Genomic DNA, 22,124 nt, shown 5'->3' on the forward strand with positions numbered 1-22,124 from the left:
CCACAAGTCAAGGGAGTGGCCACTTGGGGTCTTAAACTTGAATCCTCAAATGTCAGGAAGGTGCCCTTCACTGCAGGAAGCGGCTCCAATACCCCCAAAGACAGAGGACGGAGGGGATCCAGAGTCCCTCCAGGCCCTCCTCAGAAGGTGGATTCCCAGTAGGAATGGCAGGAGGCCATCCACCCCGAGGCTGGGCCACAGCAGGGCAGAGCTGTCGCATGCCCGAGCTTGCCAGGGGAGTGACGGCTGAGGGGCAGCTGGGCAGCACCTGGTGAGCAGCCCACTCGGCCGGCCCCACCTGCTGAGGAACCCAGGCAGCTCCTCTCTCCCGAGATCTTGAGCCAAGAGCGGACAGCGCCAGTCACCAGTTGGAAAGTCTTTGTTCACTCATTCATCCATCTGTCCATGAATCGTCTGTCCACTCATCCATCTGTCCACCCATCCAGCCATCTTCTACCATCCTCCCATCTGTCAGTCCACCCACCCACCCACCCACACTTGCATTCAGGCCACAGATGTCCGCGGTTTGACTTGTCCTGTTCATGCCAGGTTGGGGCTGGGCATTAGACACAGTGGGGGAGGGGGAAAGACATTTTTGTCCCTGTGGAACTTACAGCCCTGCAGGAAGGCAGCCAGAAGACGAGTGAACCGATTCATAAAGACCAGATACCAGAGTGTGATGGAGCCTGAGACAAAATGCACAGTTGGTGGCTGTGAAGGTAGTGAGCAAGGAGGGCCCTGGAAGGAGCCAAGACTCATGGCAAAAGAGGGTAGTGTAGGAAAGGAAGGGGGCCTGGGGAAGGGGCTTTTCAGAAGATTAGCAGCAGGTGCAAAGGCCCTGAGGCAGGGTGGAACTCAGGGTGCTGGAGGTCTCCCTTGTGGCTGGAGTTGAGTTGAGTGAATGAGGGGGACACAGGGAGGAGGTGAGGGGGGCAGGGCATGCAAGGAACAGGGGCCAGAAGGGAGATTTGGATCATTTCTCCCAACATTTTATAATGAAAAAATTCAGCCCTTCAGAGTAGCTGAAATACTTTTACGGTGAATGCCGTGAACCCACCGTTGGATCCGCCCTTCACATTTTGTTCTGTCTGCTTCATCGCACGCCTGCCCGTCCGTCCCATCGACCCGTCCATCAGTTCATCTCATTTTCCTGGATGCATTTCAAAGTAAGCAGCAGACATCAAACCACACCCCCCAAAACATCTCGGTGTGCAGATCATTAACTCGGGCTCAATATTTGCTTACCCTTTGTTTTTTTCTTTCAAGGTAAAATTTGCTGGAGGGAATGCATCTCAAGTTTACAGTGGCTGAGTTTGGACCAATCTACGCACCTAGGTGACCCAATCTCCTCCTACCCACATTCTTTCCAGAAAGTTCTCCTGTGTCCCTTCCTGGTCAATCTCCATCTCTGCTGCCCAAAGTTAACTTCTGTCCCATACTTTTAATATTGGTCATCACAGATTAGTTTTGTCACTTCTAGAACGTCGGATAAATGGCTGCATGCGCTGCATGTGTGTGTCTGGTGTCCTGCACGCCACAGACTGTCCTGCTGCTGGGACTCCTCTGCACCTCTGTGTCCATGGGGCGACTCCTGTGCACTGTCCGGACGAGCCAGAGTTGGCTCCTTATCGTTTGCTGATGGACACCTGGGCTGCTTCCAGCTCTGGGTAATTAGGGGCAAAGCTGCCGTGAGCACGTCCGTGTGTCCTGCGTGGGTAGAAGTGTTCCGTTTCTCGGGGGCACTCCCCGGGGTCGCAGCTGTGGGCTTCACTTTATCTAATTGCCAACCTGCTTGCTAGGGTGGCTGTCATGTCTGTCACTTCCGTCAGTGGCAGCGAGGTGCTGTCGTCCTTGGTGTTGAGATGGAAGTCTAGGGCTGTCAGTTGCCACGCATGGGGTGGCCTCTAGGACCCCGAAGGGGTGCTGTGGACTGTCCCAATGAAGCGAGGTGGTGAGAAGGGTCTAGACGCAGAGAAATCTGGGGTGAGGAAGGGCCAAGAGCCGAAGGCCTCAGCAAAGGCCCAAGTGTGAGCCGGGGGGGAGGGCTGGAGGGGTGGGGAGGCAGCGGTCAAAGAATACAAAATTTCAGTTAGGAGTAAGCTCAAGGATCTCTTGAAGAGCATGGTGACCACGGTAACAATGTATTATATATTTGAAAACTGCTCCGAGTGGACTTTAAGTGTTCTCAGCACACACAAAAAGGTACCCGTGTGACATAATGCCTAGGTGCTTTAATGTAGCCATTGCACAATGTATACACGCTACAAATATATACATGTTTCTTTTTGTCCTGGGGTTTTTAACCCAGGGGTGCTTTTTCACTGAGCTACATCCTCCCCTTCTTTAAATTTTGAGACAGGGTTTTGCTAAACTAATAAGGCTGGCCTCTAACCTGCAATCCTCCTACCTCCGCCTCCCGAGTCCCTGGGATAATGTGCCACTGAGCCCAGTCACCACACACACAGTTTTTGTCTATTAAAAATGAACTCATGTAGAGTTCTTGCCTAGCATTCATGAGGTCTTGGGTTTGACCCCCAATACTGCAAACAATAAAAACATCAGCAAAAATAAAATAAAATTTAAAATACTGAGGGTTGTGGATGGTGGCTCGGTGCCTGGGATGTGTAAGGACCTGGGTTCCTTCCCCAAGCACTGCAAAAAGAGGGAGAAAAAAAAAGCTAAAAAAAGAAAACACAAATAAACACTGAAACCAAAAGGCTTGGTGGCCGAGTACATGCTAGTGTGCGTGAGGGCCTGGGGAGACCCCCAGTGTCCCCCACGCCCCCCAGAAACAGAAAGGACCGGAGCTGCACAAGAGCACGCCGCCACACGGGCATCGCTACTGACTGGAAATCCCAACCCAGGAGTCAGCCTGTGACGCCGACGGGTTCCCTCTGGGTGCTCTCGCAAGAGACCACAAACTTGGTGGCTTTAAACAACGCAGAATCTAGGATCCGGGGTGCTGTGGGTCAGAAGTCCAAAACGGGTCTCCCTGGGCTAATGCGGGGCTCCGGAAGGCTCCGAGGAGGCTCCCCGCCGGCCTCTTGCAGATTCTGGCGGCCCCACAGCCCTCAGTAGGTGGGGGGCGCAGCTCCCGGTCTCCAGCGACTTCCCCTCTGGACCCTGCCTGTCCTCCATGAGGACTCCGGCAACACTGGCCTCCTGGCTAATCCAGGATGATCCCCCATCTCAAGGTCAGCCGATTTGCAGCCCGATTCCGTCTGCGCCCTCGCTGTGACCCTGCCCGAAACCAGCCTTCCAGACTGAAGAGCCAGGGACCCGAGGAGTGGGCTGCGTCAGGGGACAAGCTGGCTCTGCCTTGGACAAGACAAGCAGGAGGGCCTCGGTGTCCCCACGGACACAGGAGGCGGGGTAGACTCAGGGGCCCAGGATGGGAGCAGGTGGGCGCAGGGAGGTCCGGTCAGTGTGGGGCCGAGGTTCAGACCAGTGTGGATGGCTGGTCCCCAGGAAGGGGCTGCGATGAACCAGGTCACTGAGGCGCCAGTGACGTGCTGGACATCCTGTGGGGGCTCTCGAAGTCAGCAGCTAACAAGCATCGCGGGTGTGTGACAGTGGCTAGTCTAGACCCAGGACAAAAGCCAGAGGGCTGATCTCTCTAGAGAAGCCGGCTGTCATCACTGACTGGCAGCCTGCCTCATCCTGCACCTGACAGTGTTCCAGCCCTGCCTGGCGCCCCCAGCCGCGCCTGGACCCAGCCTCATGGGCACAGCCAAGGCCATGGGGGACCTCTACAGCCTCCCTCTACAGCCTCCTCTAAGGGACTCTCCCACCCACCTGAAAGACCCGAGTGCAGAAGGAGAGGGAGCTGCAGCCAGATCCCAGGAGTCCCGGGCCAGCTCCATGATTCTGCCCCAACCTGAGGGTTCTCAGATTGGGGTCCCTGGTGCATGGAGCCACCCTGAGCTGCCCATGATTCTAGGTCTCCACTTACACCCCCAGCCTCAAAACCCACGCCAGGCACTGCATGACCCTGCACACAGAGCCGTCTTTTTACAAGTGCACTCCACTGTGCTGAGCGCTGGGACACAAAACAGTGGGAAAGGAGGTGAGGCCTCTGTCCTCAGAGCCCGCATGCCTCCCGGTCTGTTTGAAAACTCCCGTGCATCCTCCAAAGCCCTGCTCAGTCGGCCCCATCTCCTGGAGGAACCACCTCGTGCCCATAGTTGTCCAGTTAAAGCACCTCCCCAGCTCTGCCTCCTTCACCGTGAGGTCAGGAACTGGCCAGGCTTGGGGTGGGGAAGGCAGCGTCGTTCTCAAACCCAGTCCTCCCACCTGCAGCAGGCCTAGCCCCTTCCCGTCCAAAGTCACAAAGGGGACCAGAAACACACTTTCCAAGCCAGAGAACCATGACAGCAGAGGTCTCACGGAGGAGCCCTGCCCCCGACCCACCCGTCCCTGCCCACTTTCCTTCCTTTTTCTTGTGGTGCAGGGGATTGAACCCAGGGCCTTGTGCGCGAGGCGAGCGCTCGACCAACTGGGCTACAACCCCAGGCCCGCACTTTCCTTTCTTGATGCATAAATAAGTGATGCTGTGGTTTGAGAGGAGAGCAGGGTCTGGAGCCAGCAGACTGCAGTCCTGTCCCCAGTGCTTCAAGGGCTTCAGGATCCTCCTGAGGCACTCCCAGCCGTGCCCCACCCCAGACCCTGCACAGGAAGACCCAGGCAGGGCCTGGCATGCAGGAGGGGCTCAGGCATGGCTGTCACTGGGCGTCCCTGGCAGGAAAGACCCAGATTATCCTCCTGAGGGAAGAGCCCTGAGCTCTAGTCCCCTTAGATTGTCACCTTTGGGACCCCAGCTCCTCTAGTTCTTCCCAGTGACACTGCCCCCCTGGGCCTTGCTTACCCATCTGTACAGTGATCATGGCCAGGTCCCCTATGCTCTGGGCCAGGGGGTCAAGGGCAGTGGCTGAGAACCTACAAACACCCACGCAGGTGTCACCTCTGACTTGCTTTTGGCCTCACTCACCAGTTGTGCAACCTCAGGCAGGTGACCTGGCTTCTCTGCCTCAGTGTCATCATCTGTAAAATGGGACCCAGAGTGGCCCCTTCCATGGGGGAGGCTGGGAATGATGCCTGGGAGGGGGGCAGTGGGAGGTTTAGTGGCTATGATGGGGGTGGGGAGGTGCTGGCCGGGTGGTCCCCAGCATCCAAGTGGCCGCACACAGCTTGGGAGCCCTCCCTAAGCCTCCTGTGTTCCCCTGGGCTGCACCCGGGGTGGCCTCCAGGTCGTGTGTGTGTGTGTGTGTGTGTGTGTGTGTGTGTGTCTGCTCCAGCATCCCCACACCTCGGCTGCCCCTGGTCCCCCAGCCTGCCTGTTCTTTGAAGCCTCCTGGCCCGGCTCCCAGCCCTGCCCTGGCACCTGGGTGGCAGCTGATAATCCTTCTTAGTGGCTAAAAATATCCCTGGGTTGAGGGAGAGAGAGAGACTAGGGCTTTGTGTCGCACAGGGCACGGGGGTGGGAAGAGCTGATCTCTCCCCTGGTCCTGGGGGGCCTGAGATTGTGTGAGCCCTTCCCCAGGGATTCCCTGAACCCCAGGAACCCAGTACCACCCCAAGAGCAGGACTGTGCACAGAGGCTGGTTTTGTTTTCAGTCCAGCTGGAAGGCAGGACTTGCCCAGATCAAGAAAATGGGAATTGGTTCTGTTGCCCCCAACGCATGCTCCCCCTCCCTCCTCAGCCGGGCTTGCTGCCTGGGTCACCTGATTCCCGTGGCCTGAGGCCCAGGCAGTAACACATGATGTGCTGCAAAGGGGTTGTTTGTAGATAACCACAGCCACCTCTGCATTGGGCCCTGGCTGTCCCTTCCAGATGGAGCCCCAGTAGCACTCTGCAGAAAGGCAGATGGCCCCAGGGTACTACCGTGCTGCTCCCTCCCAAAGACCCCAAGGAGGGCCCTAAGTCTGGGGCTCTGCCTTGTCCCGGCCTCTCATATTTAGGCACACTCTTGGCCTCCCCCTCCCTGTTTGATTCACTGCAATAGCTCACTTCTGGACTTCCAACTCAACGTGCTTCAGGGCCTTTGCACGTGCTATTCAACTTACAAGGTTCATGCTGTTTGACTTCCCAGTGACACTACAACATAGATACTGATCAGCTCAAAGTGTTGGAGTGGAACAAATTCCCCAGCCAGCCCTGAGTCTAGCTGTCTTGTCACTGTCCTTTCAGCTCACACTTTACCTCCCGAGAAATCTTCCAACACCACAACCAAAGCAGCCAGTGTTCTGTCGCCTGACCCTGGGTGGTCCCTCTGGCCCTCTGGCCCTGCTCCATCTGTTTTCTTGTTTACTGTCTGCTCACTCCAAGGCACAAGCCTCACAAAGGCCAAGAATGTCGTTTGAGCCATTGCTGTGTCCTCAGGGCTTCCAACAGGCCCTGGTGTGACAGCTGGGTGCCGACTCAATGTGTGCAAAGCGGGCGAAGGAGCAGATCAGACACACAGAGGACAAGTGGGTGGGCACCCAGGACTTGAGCTCAGGGGGTCGAACTAGCTAGAAACAACCCATCTTTGTGAAGACGCAAGGTGGGCTCAACCCCCACCACATCCTCACAAAGGAGGGCCACTGGGGGGCTGGGAAGGCTGAGGCTCGAGGGGAGACGGGCTGGACACTGGTCACAGGGCAGTGGTCAGCACAGGGGACAGCCAAGGTTGCCAGCTCCCTCCGTGGGGAGGGGCTGCTGTGCCCACCGATGGGCTCAGGGCTCTCGGCACCCAGGTCCGCCTCTGCCCAGCGAGGTCCTGAAGGAGCAGCCTCCTCTCCACCCTCCCTCCGGCTTTCAGGGTGCCAGGAGCCCAGGGAAGAACTCCTTCAGGTTTACGCCTCCTGACAGCCTCAGGGTCTTGTGAACTGAGCCAGGCTCCCCTGAGATCTCCAGCCTCCTCCCCTGGTTGCTCCTGTTGGAGCCACCCCTTGACCCCCTGCTCCTTCCCCCAAACCCCACAGCTGGCACTGGGGCCATGAGGTTGCGGGGGTGGGTCAATCTACAGGCGCCTGGTCAACTCTGACCTGCACTGGCTGCAAGGAGGAAGCAAAGGGAGGCCCCTGCCGGCTGGCCCTTCTAGAATCTTCTACCTTCTACAGCTCCACTCGAGCCCCTGTGTTGTCTCAGCTGCCTGTCGTCCAAACCTAGGAGTCCCCAGACCACCCACAGGTGCCTTTTCCTGAAACGCCCCCCTCCTCCCCTAGGTCAGTCCTGCCTGTCTCCAAGCCCTGGATCTGACGGAAGGCGCCCCTGCCCTTCCCTCCTGGGCAGAGCCCTCTCCCAGCCCCCCAGTCCCCCTGGTCCATTTCTGGCTCTGTGGGGCCTGGAGGGCATGTCTGGCTCCAGGGCAGCCTCCAAACAGCGAGGGCCAGGTCAGGGGGAGACCCCCAGGAGCCCCCAGTATGGCTGGGTGTGTACAGGGCAAGTCAGGGAGGCTCAGAACTGAGGGAGGAGGGGTCACAGCTCTGAGGGTCCAGACCCTGGACAGGAGGGGGCGGTTAGGATGACTGTTACCTCTCTGGGGACGTGATCAGCACACAGGAAGGAGTGGAGGGAGCCCGCCAGGCTTTATGGTCCCTCAACGGCCAATGCTAAAGGTTTGCTCCCCAATCTGTGGCTCCTAGGGGCGGGTGGAACGTCCAGGAGGAAGTGAGGCCACTGGGGCTGCCCTGAAGGGGACGGGAGGCCCAGCCCTTCCTTATTTTGCTTCAAGCAGCCGAGAGGCTAGCCAGGTCACTCCACCCAGGGCCCAGAGCCAGAGACCCACCAGCCATGGACCCAAACCTCTGAGAACCTTTCCTCCTCCTGAGCTATCTCCAGTCCCTGTCACAGTGACTGAAAGCAAAGTAACATGTGGTTTAAAAAAAAAAAAAAAGCTTTCTTGAGTGTAATCAACACGCAAGACCCTGTCTGCGTTCAGTGGGTGACACAAAGCATTCGACAAGCACACACCCGTGAAGCCATCCCCTCAGTCAAGACAACAAACGCACCCATCACTCCCCAGAGTGCTCCCCTGTAGTCCCTCCTTCCCTCCCGGCAAAAGCTGGAAGCAACCTTGTGTCCAACAGCTGGGGATCGGAAACCTCAGGACTCTGTGGTATCAGGTGCCGCAGGAGAGTGGAAAGGGGGAGGAAGAGGCAGGGGGATGGACCTGGAAGGCGCTGGGCTGAGTGAAGTCATGAGTCACGAAAGGGCAAAGACCGGCAAAGACCGTTATGATCCCACTTACAGGAGGTCCCCAGAGAAGGCACATCCACAAACACTGGATGGCGGTTGCCAGGGGCCGGGGGAGGGGAGCAGGCTGACCGAGTAGAATTTTGATTTTGAAAGACGAAGCCATTCTGGAGTAGGCTGCTGGGCCACGGCCAGACACTGGGCCACACTGAAGTGAGCACAGGAAATGGTGAGGACGCTGCATTTGACACTTTACCAAAACGATTTTTTTTCATTTAAAAAAATGACGAACAGTGGGGTGGGGGTGGGAGGGAGGTGGAAGAAGAGCTGCGCTCCCTGACTTGGGAGGATCATTGAGCCAAACAAGAAAAGCGAATGGCGTAGACACTGATGGCTGATGCTGAGCGTGTGTCACGGAAAACCCCCGGAGAGCTCTGTGGCTGGTAGCGCCTCAGACCCAGGTGACCAGCTCGGGACTCAACACAAAAGCCATGACCTGGAAGCTCTAGGGCTGCGCTGTCTAATGGGGCGTCAGAGGCCAGATGCCACTGCAAAATGAACTGGGGCTGGGGGCCTGGCGTGTGGGAGGCCCTGGGTTCCATTCCCAGCACGGCAGAGGCGACATTTAAAATTCAGGTCTATGGTTGCATCAGCAATACGTGAGTTCTTAATTGCCACAAGTAGCCAGTGGCCATCACACCGGGCAGCAGAGAACTGGAACTTCCCGTCATTGCAGGATATTGTGTGACACAGTCCCGCCTCGACAGTGACCCAAACCAGCAAGAAGGGAGGTGGGGAGGACGGAGGTGAGTGGCTCAGTGGAGAGCGCTGGCCTAGCGCGTGTGAGGACTTGGGTTTGGCCCTAGCACTGGAAAAAAGAAAAAAAGGTTTGAAGACTAAGAGGACAGTCTAGAGACAATGTGGCAGAGGATCTAGGAAACGGCCAACGATGGGGACCCCAAATTCCACACAAAACTCTGTGCCTCTGCTGACCCCTGAACCACACATGCAGCGTGGCCTCGATCAGTCTAGATCCACCTCAAAAAAACAACTGTTAATTTGTTTGTTTTTTGTGGTGCTGGGGATGGAACCCAGGGCCTGTGTCCATGGCAGGCAAGGGCTTTCCAGGCTGATCTCCATTCCCAGCCCTAAAAACCAACATTTCTCCTGCCAACCAGACTTCGGAGTTTGAGTCCAGCTGGGTTAATTGCCTGGTAAAAAGTAATTAAAATGTTTGAAAATCAATACTGTTCAGAGGAACATACCAGAACCCACAACCTGACAAGTAGCTGGCACAATGTCCAGACTGTGATCTAAATTTACTGGACATGTGAAGAAACAGGAGAACATGACCTCACGGTCAAGAATGAAAATGAGCCGGGTGGGGTGGCTCACGCCTGCAACGCCAGGACTCGGGAGGCCGAGGCAGGAGGATCGCAACTTCAAGGCCAGTCTGCACAACTTAGCAAGATTGTGCCTCAAAAAAAAAAAAAAAACAACTAAAAAGTGGGGGCTGGGGATGTAGGTCACTGACAGAGCACCCTGGGTCAGGAGGAGAAGCAGAAGAAGGGGGCTGCAGATACAGTGCTTGCCTCGAATGCACAAGGCCCTGGGTTCGATCCCCAGTACCATTAAAAAAAAAAAAAAAGGAAAAGGAGGAAGAAGAATGGAGGCTGATTCAGGGGTGACCCAGATATTCAGATATGGGAATTATCAGATAAGGACTCTGAAGCAGCTTTTACGAATATATTCAGAAATTAATTTTTCTTTTTTCTTTTGGCACTGGGGGGATTTAACCGAGGGGTGCTTAGCCATTGAGCCACATCCCCAGCCCGTTTTATTTTTTATTTGAGACAGGGTCTTGCTAAGTTGCTGAGGTTGGCCCCGAACTTGCGATCCCCCTGCCTCAGTCTCCCAAGACCCTGGGATTACAGGGCACGCACCACAGCTCCCGGCTGAAATTAGCTCTCTAGATGAATGAACAAAGAGGAAACTCAGCAGGGAAGTAGGAACGATAGAAGTGGACAGACTGTGAATGTTAAAACCCTAAAAGGCAATCTCTGAGACTGACAATTCACTGTGTGAGTCTGATGGCATATTGGTGACGGGAGAAGAAAGACAAGACAAATTCCAAGACCAATTAATAGCAAATATCCACCCTGAAGAACAGAGGGACATAAGACTCAAGGAAAATGTGCATCTGGAAGCGGACAGCGGTGACAGCAGTGACAGTGCTCAATACTGTGAGTGTCCTGAGGGCACACCTTGCGTGGGCAAGGCGGCCAGCTGTGTGTCACTCGGGTTCAACCATGGCTTTCAGAGCCTCGGCAACCTGATGGACCACAGCAAAGGTCCAACGTGCATGAAACCAGAGTATGGAAGGATAAAGGAGAGGGCGGGGCCCAAGAGCATTTTAAGAGACAAAAACACAGAAGACTTTCTAATTTTGTCCACGGCCCCAGACTCGCTCGTGAACACAGCAAGCAGGGCTGTGAGGGGCACCCCACGGAGGGGGGGCCGAGGGGCCGCTGCCCCAGGAAGCCCGCGGGGTTTTCACAGGTCTTTATAAAGGGAGTGTGGCTGAGGATGGCTTCTAAAAACTCTTTTTCATGTGATAAAATCCACATAACAGACTTGGCCATCACCCATCTGGGGGCTTCGGGCGCATTCCCGTGTTTGCAGCCGTCCCTACCACCCCCGCCAGAGCTTCCTCATCTTCCCAAGTTGACTCTGTCCCCATTCAACACCCCCACCCCCCCACCCCCGCCCAGCCCTGGTTCCCACCACCTCTATGAACTGTTGGCTCCAGGGACCTCTATGAGTGGAGCCACACAGGATTTGCCCTTTGTGATTGGTTTACTTAACTCAACAGCATGTCCCAGGTTCATCTATATTGGAGTGTCAGAATTTCCTCCCTTTTAGGGCTGAATAGCATTCCAAGTATGTGAGTCTCTGTGTGTGTGTGTGTGTGTGTGTGTGTGTGTGTGTACATGCACAATCAAAGAGGGACTTTTTTTTTGGGGGGGGGTACTGGGGATTGAACTCAGGGGCACTTGGCCACTGAGCCACATCCCAGCCCTATTTTGTATTTCACTTAGAGACAGGGTCTCACTGAGTTACTTAGCGCCTCCCCATTGCTGAGACTGTCTTTGAACTCACCATCCTCCTGTCTTAGCCTCCCGAGCTGCTGGGATCACAATCACCACACTCAGCTCAAAGGGGGACTTTTTAAATAGCAAATCACGTTAGTGCGAGAGAGACGAAAAGGCACGATGGCTGGCAGAAGACACAGGGGCTCCGCAGGGGCGTTTTGGGTGGGGAGTGAACTCCCAGGCCCAGCTCACCACTTAGAAACCGATTCCCAGCCCAGGTCGGCCCCCCAAGGGTGGGGGGACGGTGGTGCCAGGCTGTGCTCTGCTGGGGCCTCCATTCACTCAACCTGGCCGGCCAGTGGCCCTACCTTTCCCATCTGCTGGTGCCATCCCCCGGTGACCACGTTCCAGGAGGTACGTTCAGGTAGGGCAAAGCCAGACTGTTTTCCAGGAAAGTGGACCTTGCCCACACCCACGTCAGGACTGCCCGAGGCACCACTGGTCAGCAGCCCAGCACCATGCTGGCCTTTTCCAGGGGCCAGGACTGCCTCCCTAGGTTGGAAATGTCAGCCACGGTTTAGAAAGATGCCATTACCGTCCCGCTTCACAGATGAACCTACTGAATCTCAGAGACGCTGAATGCTTTACCCAGAGTCACACAGCTGGTCTGTGCCAGGCTGGAGTTCGCTTCTATGGATGCCACTGGGCATTCTAGGACACGGACTCAGAGAAACTTGGTGCTCTGTTGGAGAGTGGGACTGTGCCTCATGTTTCTACCTGACCTTAATTACTGTGGCCTCTCCTGGTCCAGGACACTTCTTCCCACTATAGCCACCCCCAGTGGCCAACTCCCTATCCAGGTATTTGTGCCCCCTAATGGGGTTTGGGTCCAAGAACTGGACCTCCCTGTTCACTGCTTCTCTGCTGTTCTGTCTCCAATTCAGGTTGCTTTCCTCCCCGCTGGCCCTAAGTCATGCGGGCGCTGGACCTCCTCTTACCCTCCCCTCGCTGAGAACTCTCACCCCCGGAAGCCGTGACCAGCATCTCCATCCTCTGGGTTCTTTCCCCAGGACCAAACCTGCGAATCCAGCACCAGCTGGCTGTTCTGGGCCGGACACACCACGCTAAAGCCATCCTCCACCAAACCCGTTTTCTTTTCCACCTGTGGCTTCTTGGCCGAGAACCTATCCCCGCCATCTTTGAGGACAGGAATCTGAGTCGTTCCACACGCCTCCTGGCACCTTCTTGACGCTCTGCCTCTCCCTGGGTCCTGAGATGGGTCCATCTCCCTCCTCTGCCCAGTTCCCACAACTGAGTCATTGTGGCAGCCTCAGCCCTGGCCTCTCTGCCTCCAGTCTTGCCCCAGCCACCGCCCCTCCCACCAGCATCCAGGAGGTCCTTCTAACCTGCAAATCGGGCCCTGTGCCACTGTGCCCAGCTTGTTGTGGGTGTGTGTACACAGGGTTTTTTCCTTCCTTTGGTGCTGGTGCCGGAAACCAGGCACTGAATCCTGAGAGTTCTCCCATGGGCCTGGCACCGTGCATCCCAGGCCAGCTCCGGGCCTAGGCCCAGCTGCAGCCCTACCAGGAATGCCATCTCCTCTGCCTGGCCAGCTCCGGGTCTGCGCCATCCTGCTCCCTGGACACTTCCTCCAGAAGGCCTTGCCAGTTACCCCTGGGCTGGGCTAGGAGCCTCTGTTAGGGTTTGGATATGAAGTGTCCCCCGAAGGCCATGATTAGATCACGGGAGCTGTGCGCTAACTGGTGGATTAATCCACTGGATAGATGAACAGTCTGAAAGGGCTACTGTGCTGGTGGTAACGAGGTCAACAGGATGTGGCTGGAGGAAGGGGTCACTGGGGAAGTGCCTTTGGGGTTTATGTTCTGTCCCTGGCACCCCGGGTGCTCTCTCCGCTTCCCACCTCCCTGATGGGAGTGGCTCTCCTCTGTGGCTCCCGGCCACCACGATGCCCCCGCCTCACCTCAGGCCAGAGCTTCGGAGCCGGCCAGCCGTGAGCTGAGACCTCGGAAACTGTGAGCCCAAAATAGATCTTTCCTCCTCTACATTGTTCTTGTCATGTATTTTGGTCTCAGTGATGCAAAACGAAGACACCCTCCTACCCCATCTTTCTTAGCAATTGTAGGGCAACTGTCTGCCTTCCCCAGTGTCCTGACCTGACCTCTCCATTTTTCCAGCACCCAGCACATAATGGGGGGCAGGAAGCTGTAGAATGGATGAATGGAAGGTGGAACTGAGGCCCAGGCACCAGGACCCAGAAAACAGTTTTGCCTCAATTTTGAGCCTTCCCACTCCCCTCTCCCCCCCTCCATCTCCCCCCCTCCCTCTCCCACCTGCTCTAACAGGTACCCACTGTCTCCTTCAAAGGGCTCTCATTTTTCCCCTTAAGTGACTAGGACGAGCCGGGTGCAGTGGCTCGGCCTGTAGCCCAGTCCTTGGGAGGCTGAGGTGGGAGACTCCTGGGAGTTTGAGACCAGCCCAGGCAACACAGCAAGACGCAATGGCAAAAATAAAGTAGAAATTTTTTAAAAGGAAGAAGTATATATAACAACATTTTGGTCACTGATGGACAGAATTTATGATGAGATTATCATGCAGCCAAAAAGTTCCTATTGCTGAGTGACACCTTGGGCATGGGAACACCGAAGTGCGTGCATTCGTGGCAAGCTGGTGTAAACATGCCGTGGCGCTGCCAGCCTTCCACAAGGGTGGCGGGACACGCTATGCACGGTGCATAATGCTGAGCATCACGACGGTCTGATCCTAAGTGCCCATGTTCTTAAAGGCTTGGTGCTGACCGGAGGTGGTGGACTCTCTAAGAGGTGAGGCCTGGTGGGAGATCTTGGGGTCACTGGGGGCATGCCCTTGAGGGGACAGTGGAACCCTGGTTCCTTCCCCTTGCTCTGTTTTTGCTTCACCATCACGAGGTCAATGGCTTGGCTCTGGCCACTCACCCCTGCCCCAGGCCAAAGAGTAATGGTCCACCTGGAACCTCCAAAACTGTGAGCCAAACCCACCTTTTCTCTGCACCAACTGAACACATCAGGGTTTTTTTATAGTAACAGAAAATTAACACAGTAATAATAACAAATAACTATGTTACTGGTTTGTGTGTATGTAATTTTTTTTTTTTTTTTTTTTGAGATGGGTCCTGAAATGTTACCCAGGCTGGCCTCTAACTCCTGAGCTCAAGCGATCCTCCTACCTCAGACTCCCCGGCACGGGCCACCATGCCCAACTCGGGGGTGAGTGCACATTTCTTTTTAAATTGGTGCTGGGGGTTGAAACCAGGGCCTCGGGCATGCTAGGCAAGCTCTCTGTCACGGAGCTGCACCCCGAGCCCTTGCTACCGTCTCCTTTTAATTGTTATTTTGAAGCATATTCCTTCCACTCACAGAGGAAAGTTTCTCGACACCATTGTCACCTTACGCCACAGCAGCCTCTGTGTCTCCTGCTCCCCGGAGCCTCTCGGTTGCATGGAGGCCACGTCGGGGACTGGCCTCCACCATCTGGGTTTGTGAAAATGCTCCCCGACGGTCACACAGTGACCTAAGGATGCATTTCTCAGGACCGTCCTGGTTGGCAAGTGGCGCGTGACTGTACATTTATTTCCAGAAGAAATTTCCCTCCTCCCTCAACAAGCCGGTGCCCACACCAGGAGCAGAGTGGCCATAAAAACTAGCACGAGGAAAACAAAACAAAGTTTGGTGCCGGCCAGTCCCTGAGGCCTGCGGGTTCCAGGGGAGGTGGGCAGGCGTCTGTTGCCATGGTTTCTTAAAGACACAGCAGCAGCCTCGGGAGCCTGGGTCTCTGTCAGAGGAAGGCGGCAGACGTTCCAGAAGAGGTGACTCTGTGAACTCCCCTGGCTGGTGAGCCGTCTCTATTGGTCACCTTGTGGCTGGCCTCTGGGAGGTGATGGGGCTGGTCTGGGGGTTCTGGTTCAGAATTGGGGTGGTATAATTGGGGTGAAGGGGGCCTGATCTGGGTAATTACCTGCTTGGGCAGGAACATGGCCTGGGGGTGGGAGGAGAGTCAGGAAGACCAGTTCTGGGCCCGGAACTCTGGGAAGGCACTGTCTCAGAGGTAGGAGGAGTGACCACAGGGACAGGGTATGGGGTCATCTGTTTGAACCACCCCATCCCAGAGGAGTGGGGGGCAGCAGGTCTAGACACTGGCAGGCTGTGGCCTTTGGAGTTTGCGATGGGGGGGGGGGTCTGGGCTCTGCTCCTGTCCTGCTGGCCTTGGACAGAGTCCTCAGAGAAATCAAGTCACCTGCCTGCCTGGTGGGAAAGAGCCACAGAAGCCACTGTGGAGCACATGTCCTTCCGGAGCCCTCCAGGTGGGACAGCAGGGACTGGGGTTCCAGGCCTATGGGATGGCTCAGCGAGGGGCCCCAGGGGGGTGCCACAGTCCTTATAAAGACCAGAGGTGTCAGGGACAGGTGCACAGGGAGGGCAGAGGGGCACCCTCCCTGGCTCTGCCCACCCCTCCCTTGGTCGCCCAGTAGTGCCTCACAGTTCAAGCCGGTTCCTTCCCCTGCTCAAGAGGCCCCGTGGCTCCTCGCCAGGCATTCAAGGTCCCCATGGTGACCTGGCCGGGTTGGCCGGCCCACCCCACACCAATGACCTCCCACAGCTAGTGACTCGGGGGTTCTCAGGCAGGGGTCCGTGCGTGAATCCCCAAATCTCAGAAGAGTCACTTTAATGACACCAGGATGCCAACCTTTGCCTGGGTGTCCCCCATCTGAGCCCCTGTCCACCCTTCCTGCCCACTCCTGGCATAGCTGACCCTCAGGTGGGCAGCTTGCCTGCTGCTGCCCCCCCCCCCCAAGCTCAGGCCTCCTGGGCGGGGAAGGGACCTCCTCTCGCCTCCAGCAACCAGAGATCCTCCGCTGGGCTCAGGCTGTTCTGCCTTGTCCCTGCCAGGAGCCGGGCAGGCTCCCCAGGGTGGGGGCTCCAGGAGAGCAGCGGACAGGCCTCATTCCCATCAGCGTCCACCGCTGGTTCGGAGTCAGCCCTGACTCAAATGTCTCCTTTTCAGAGAGGCCCTGACCCCCTCAAATAAAGTCACCCTCCATGGTCTAATCACATTTCTGGAAAATTCCAACAATACACGGGGAAGCCCTCAACATCCTGCCTCCGTATCCGAGCATCCAGCCCAGCTCCCTCCAGCCTCTGGCTGTCTCCAGGGGGCTGCAGCAGAGGCACAAGTATCACGCCTTGTCACCTTGTAATTGGGGAAACTGAGGCACGGGGTTCCCCCCAAGGGCATGGAGTAGGGAGTGGCGAGTTGGAACCTGGGCTTGTGTCTCCAGGACTTGCACCCCACCCCACCTTAGCCCAGTTTCTCCGGCTGTAGCCAAAAATGCCTGGATTCCTACATCATTTCAAAAACGTGCCTCTGGTACCTGCTACGTGCCAGGTGAGGACCTGCACCCTCGGTCTCGGTGGGGAACTGAGGAGACAGGATTCCTGTCTTCCAGGAACTGATGTTCCGGATGGGGTGGGGAGGGAGACGCATGGGACATATTTTGTTAGTTAGTTTGTTTCATCACGTCAGGCCGCGACCCCAGGTGTGGAGAGAATAAGGTGAGGAGGGGAGGGTGAGTCAGGCAACTTCCTGAGAAGCTGGTGTTTGAGAAGAAGGTGAGGGAGGAAGCCAGGGGCCAGAGCATTTTAGCCAGAGAAGACCTGAGCCAGTGCAAAGGACCTGAGGCAGGGCCTCCAGAGACATGGCTGGTGTGGCTGCAGTGCAGGGCAGAGAGGCAGGAATGGGGGACAGAAGCCCTGCCCCTCCCCCAGGAAAGGGGTGGTCCTGCCTTCCTTCAGGGTTCAAGGACTTCAGGGTGGATGGCCCCACTTTGGCACATAGAGGCCAAAATGACAAAGCAAAAACATCCCTCAGGACCCACAGGTCTCCATGGACTCCTCTGTGGTCTTCCCTCACTCACTCGTGCCAGCCACATAGGCCTCCCTGTTGTGCCTCCAGCACACGGAGCCTGTCCTGGCCTCAGGGCCTTTGTACCTGCTGGTCTCTGCCTGGAATGCTCTCCTTCCAGAGGGCCACCTGGCTAGCTCCTCCTCCGTCTTCAGGTCTCATCCCTGTTGCTGTCCCCTTCTCTCTGTAAGAACAGCAGCTCCAGGACCTTCCTGTCCTTCACTGCCAGCGCCCCTGCCATGCGTCCCAATGCAGAAGCTGCGTTAGAGTGAGCTGGACGAACAAATGACCCACCACGGACAGGGACGGGAGGAGGCAGCCAGCCACAGGGCGGAGGGGGAGCCTACCACGGGACCCCTCTCTAGACACAGCCATGGAGCCCTGGGCCAAAATGTGGCTTCAGGAGGCAGGAGGGGTGGGAGAGAAGAGAGTGGGCTCTGGCCGGTCCAGCGTGCGGGACAGCATCCTATTAACCAAGATGGAGTCCGGCCTGGGGAGGACAGAGGCCTCCTCTACCCACTCTGGTTAGTGAGGCTGGATCTGAGGCACCTGTTCAAGGGCCTGAAGAAAAGCCCAAGCTGGGGGACCGGGAGGGGGGAAAGTGGGGAGGAAGGGGCCGCATGCAGAAGAATGTCTCCTGGGCCAGTTCCTGTCCTGCTTCTCCAAACCGCCCTGCACCACGCCTCTGCCAGCTGGGCATCTAGCGGCACCCCAAGTTGCAGATGCTGGAAAGAGACTGATTCCACTTAAACCTGCTCCCCCATCAATGGCTGCCTTCCCCGCCTCCCCTCCTCCCCTAGCCACACCCCACTGGGCTCAGCAGGGCCAGCTCGGGAGCCTCTGTCCTGCTCTTCTAACTCCTGTCCTCGTCCCTGCCCCACAGTTTCTTCCCTGGCCTCAGAATAACGTCCCAATGCCTTTCAAGGCCAGCAGGCTGGCTTTGCCCACGGCCTCTCTCCGCTGGACCTCCCAGCCCTGGCCTTGCAGACTTTCTCTGTGGCCCGGCCAGGAGCTCCTCCCAGCGCCCCCACCATGCTCCGGGCTCGACACCTGCTCTGCCTCCCTGCTCTTCCTCCCCTTCATCCAGATGCCTCCCCTGATCCGCTCCTGACACAGCCAGGTGACTTCCTGGGCTCCCTCCCTGAGGGCGTCAGCTCTGCCATGTTTCCATATTTTAACAGCCTCTGCCTGCCAGGTAGTTATCACCGCTGGCATCGTGCTGAGTGCTTAACCTGTGAGGTGGCGGGGGCGGTCAGGCCCACTTCACAGGTGGAGAAACGGAGCACGAGGAGGTGAAGTCACTGGCCTGAGGGCTCCTCAACTCCAACTGACAGGACAAGGTAGGCGGCAGGCTCGAGCCCAGACGCCGGAAAGGGGGCAGACTGAGGTGCCCAGAGAAGAGGGGGTGCGCCCCATGGCGCCCGCCTTCCTGTGTCATCCCACCATGGGAGGAGGGGACCTTAGCCCACTCCTGCTGCCATCTACGGTCAGCCCACGGCTTCCGAGCCAACTGCTCACTCTGTGCCAGGCACTGGGCCAACCAAACACTTTATCCAACCTACAAATGGTCCTGGGTCTGGAGGTGAGCAGGAAATGGGGGCCGATGGGAACTTGAACTCCCACCTGGCCCGGGCGCTCTCCCTCATCCCCTTAGGGATGTGGATGCCACGGAGATTTGCCAAGCCCTTTCCTAGCCAGGCTCCTTTGACACCCGATAACACTCCCAGGGACAGGTACTATTCACCCATTTTAGGGTGGGGGGGACTGAAGCTTTGAAGTCTTTCCTGGGACCACGAGGCCAGTTCAATGACTGGCTTCTAGTTGATCTCCACTGCCTCATTCTCTCCTCCCTCAAGACACCTCAGCCAGGACTCGGGGGGCCCGGGAAGGTAGGCAGCGAGGATCCCCAGTGTCTCCTGAGACCTGGCTGGGTCTGCTGGGGCCCAGGTGGGTAAGTAAGGCCTCTAGGACCCCCACCCAGTCCCTTATTCACAGAATCTGCTCCTGGAAAGAGATCAGCTGCAAAGCCCGACAGCTTCTAAGACAACTCCGCAGCCCAGGATTCTTATCTCGGGGGGTCCCATCCAATAGGTTATGGTTGCTCCAGAGGGGGCCACCCTGGCCTCTGATACCCAGATGCCTGAGACCTTGCCTGGGCTCAGACTGGGGTCTTGGGGAGCCTCCCCCATCTCAGATTTTGCAAGGCGGGCTGGGCCACAACCGCTTCCCCCCAGCCATGTATGTGTGCCCCCAGCAAGTCTCCCCATGCCCGCAAAGGCCCCTCCCTCCACGCTTCCATCTCGAGGTCAGAAGTCTCCACGCACTTTCCTCACACTCTGCTTCGGAGCAGACAAGAATCTAGATGATGCCCTTCTGCCAAAATGAAGATGGAGCTGGCTCACTTCCTATCAACCCTCGGGCAGGGTCCAAGCTTCCTCCCAAGCCTCTTCCCAACCCTTCTGCAGGCAGAGCAGCTACAGGATCTTTTTCTCTTTTTCAGGATTGAGACACAATCCGATGGTGTTAGCCAGCTGGCCCAATTCTCTCTGGTACCCACAACGCCGAGAATGGACCCGGGGCTCCTCCACCTTCCAACCCTGGCCAGCCTCGCCGCACCTTTCATTTTCCCTCTCCACACTTGGGCCACGCTGGCCTCTTTTGGGCTGTGCAGAAGCACCCAGCTGGGCGCTGCCCGGGGGATCTTGCTGTTTGCTGGGCCCAGAAAGCCCTCGCTGCCGGTCCCATCAGGTCGGTTGGCACCTTCCCTGAGAACCTCCTTTGCCGTCCCTCCCGGCACCTCCACCCTTCCCCTAGTTCCCTGAAGGGTCGTCTTCCCAGCACCGTGGAATGATGAGATTTTCTATTTACACGGTTCTTAGAAACCGTCTACGCAGCAGCTGGGTTGTGGACTCCGTAGGCCTGGGGCCCTGCTGCGTCCCCAGCCCTGGTACGTCGGTGGCACCAGTGGGCGCCCGCCCCGATTTGCCCGTGACGGGCGGACACTCCCGTGGCGCTCCGCCCGTTCACACATCCGGATTCCCCGCGTCACGGGGCCAGGCTCGCCCCCACTCGCTCCCGCCCGTTTCGCAGCCTCGTCCTTGGGCACCCGAGCCGCCCGGGCCCTCGGGGGACCAGGGCTCTCTCGGGAAGGTGGCCCGGACCGCAGGCCAGATGGGAAGCCCCGAGAGGCAGCCCGGGAGGAGTGCTGGGGGACGCGGGGGCTGCGTTTGGGGGCCAGGGAGGTCATGGCCGCGGAGGCGGGGCCGGAGCCCGTCGCGAGGGTGGCGTTCGGGGCGGTGTTCGCGGCGCGGGGCGCTCTTACCTGGGGGCAAAGGCGGCCTGGCGCACCGAGGGCCGCGGCGGGGCCGGGGACGGCGCGCCTGGCGGCTGACCCGGAGAGGAAGCAGACGCACCGCCCGCGCCAGGCAACCGGACTCTACTCCCGGCCGGGCAGCGGCCCCGAGCCGCGGGAAAGACAGCTGGAGGGGGGCGCGGGGCGGGGCCGGGGCGGGGCCTGGAGGGCGCAGCCGGAGGGGGCGGAGCGCGAGGGCCTCTCGGAGCTCGCCCCCACCCCGCGCAAGCAGCCCTCTCCCCGGGCCCCGCCCCTATCCGCCTGGCACCGCCCCAGCCCCACCCCAGCCCCGCCCCCAGCCCCGCCCCGCGGCGCGCCAGGAGCTGGTCCAGCCACGCGTCTGATGTCTGCGCAACCCGCAGCATCTTCTGTGGGCGCCTTTTGGCCCCTGCTTCACCCTGCCCACACGCGGCATGTGCTCGCGGCCCTTTCTAGGTCCCCTCTTCTGACCAGTGTGCTCTGGCCCGCGCATCTGCGCACACCCCGCGGCAGCCCCAACCCTGGGGGTGCACTGCTAGCTTTGGAGGAGAGGCCTATACCCCTCCACAGGCCTCAGTGGCCATCTCCCGCCCCAGGTCTGGGGACCTCGTGAAGTGAGGCACGCGCAGGTTCAATCGCAGGTTGGGGAGGTGGAGAGGGCATCCTGAGCAAGGCTGCGGTTTGGTGGAGTGCAAGGGTCAGGCAGCCGAGCAGGGGAGATAAAGTCTGGAGATAGGCAAGTGTGGGTGGTGGTTGCAGCCTTGACTTGAACGAGGGCAACAGGGAAGGAGGCTGGGCCTCCCCTTGCCTGGTGAAACCAAATAGAGGACCATCCCAGGCCCCGCTGTTGCCAGTTGAAGGGAAGAGGTTTCCAACGGGGTGTCTGTCACCTTCCGACATAAGCCTTTCCGTGAATCAGCGATTCAGACCCCAGGCCCGATACAGGAAGTTGAGATCTTAGATCTTCCTGACCTTGGCACCGTAGGCAGGTTGCTGAAATTCACTGAGATTTTATTTCCTTGCCTAGGAAGGGGGAGGGGCTGGAGACCTCTGCTAGCAAGTGCAGCAGAACCTGTCGCCCCAGTCTAGCTTCTAGCAATTACATCGTGATCCCTCTGCTAGCCCCTAGTGAAAATGTGCATCCCTCTCCCCCAGGTCTCAGACCCTCCTCAAAGTATCACCTCCCCTGCTCCCACACACTACATTCACCTTTATTCTCCCGCCATCCTTCCAAAAGTCCTTTTGCACATCCAGGAAAAAAGAAAGCCGTAGCGTGACTTTTCTCAGGTACTTGGAACATGGCAGCCGTGATACTGCTAGTAACAGGAGAGATATTGTGAAACCAGGTAGTTAGTGCAAGCCTCAGGGAAGAAGCCCCAGGTCCACAGAGTAGTGGGGGATTTGAGTGGAGAGATTTTGGGGGTGAAAGATACTGTGTGGGGCAAAGGCAGGGTGGCTGGAGCAAGGATTCAGAGATGAGTCTGACACAGAGAGTGACCACTTACCGAAAAGAAGTCCCCTAAAGACAAAGGAATGGACATCTCCCAGGGGAAATAAGAGCCAAACCTGC

The 22,124-nt window shown here is 57.7% G+C and overlaps 1 protein-coding gene across 1 annotated transcript in view; it reads right to left on the minus strand.

Annotated features, from left to right (window-relative positions):
• Nucleotides 1-20,718, minus strand: part of Cers4 (ceramide synthase 4) — a 28,280-nt gene extending 7,562 nt beyond the window's left edge. Inside the window, exon 1 of the mRNA XM_027954945.2 lies at nt 20,546-20,718. The gene's annotated coding sequence lies outside the window, so the exon portion shown is untranslated. The remainder of the gene's footprint in view (nt 1-20,545) is intronic.
• Nucleotides 20,719-22,124: the final 1,406 nt, after the last annotated feature.

This window comes from Marmota flaviventris, chromosome 1 (genome assembly GCF_047511675.1).
Source record: "Marmota flaviventris isolate mMarFla1 chromosome 1, mMarFla1.hap1, whole genome shotgun sequence".
Taxonomy (NCBI): Eukaryota; Metazoa; Chordata; class Mammalia; order Rodentia; family Sciuridae; genus Marmota; species Marmota flaviventris.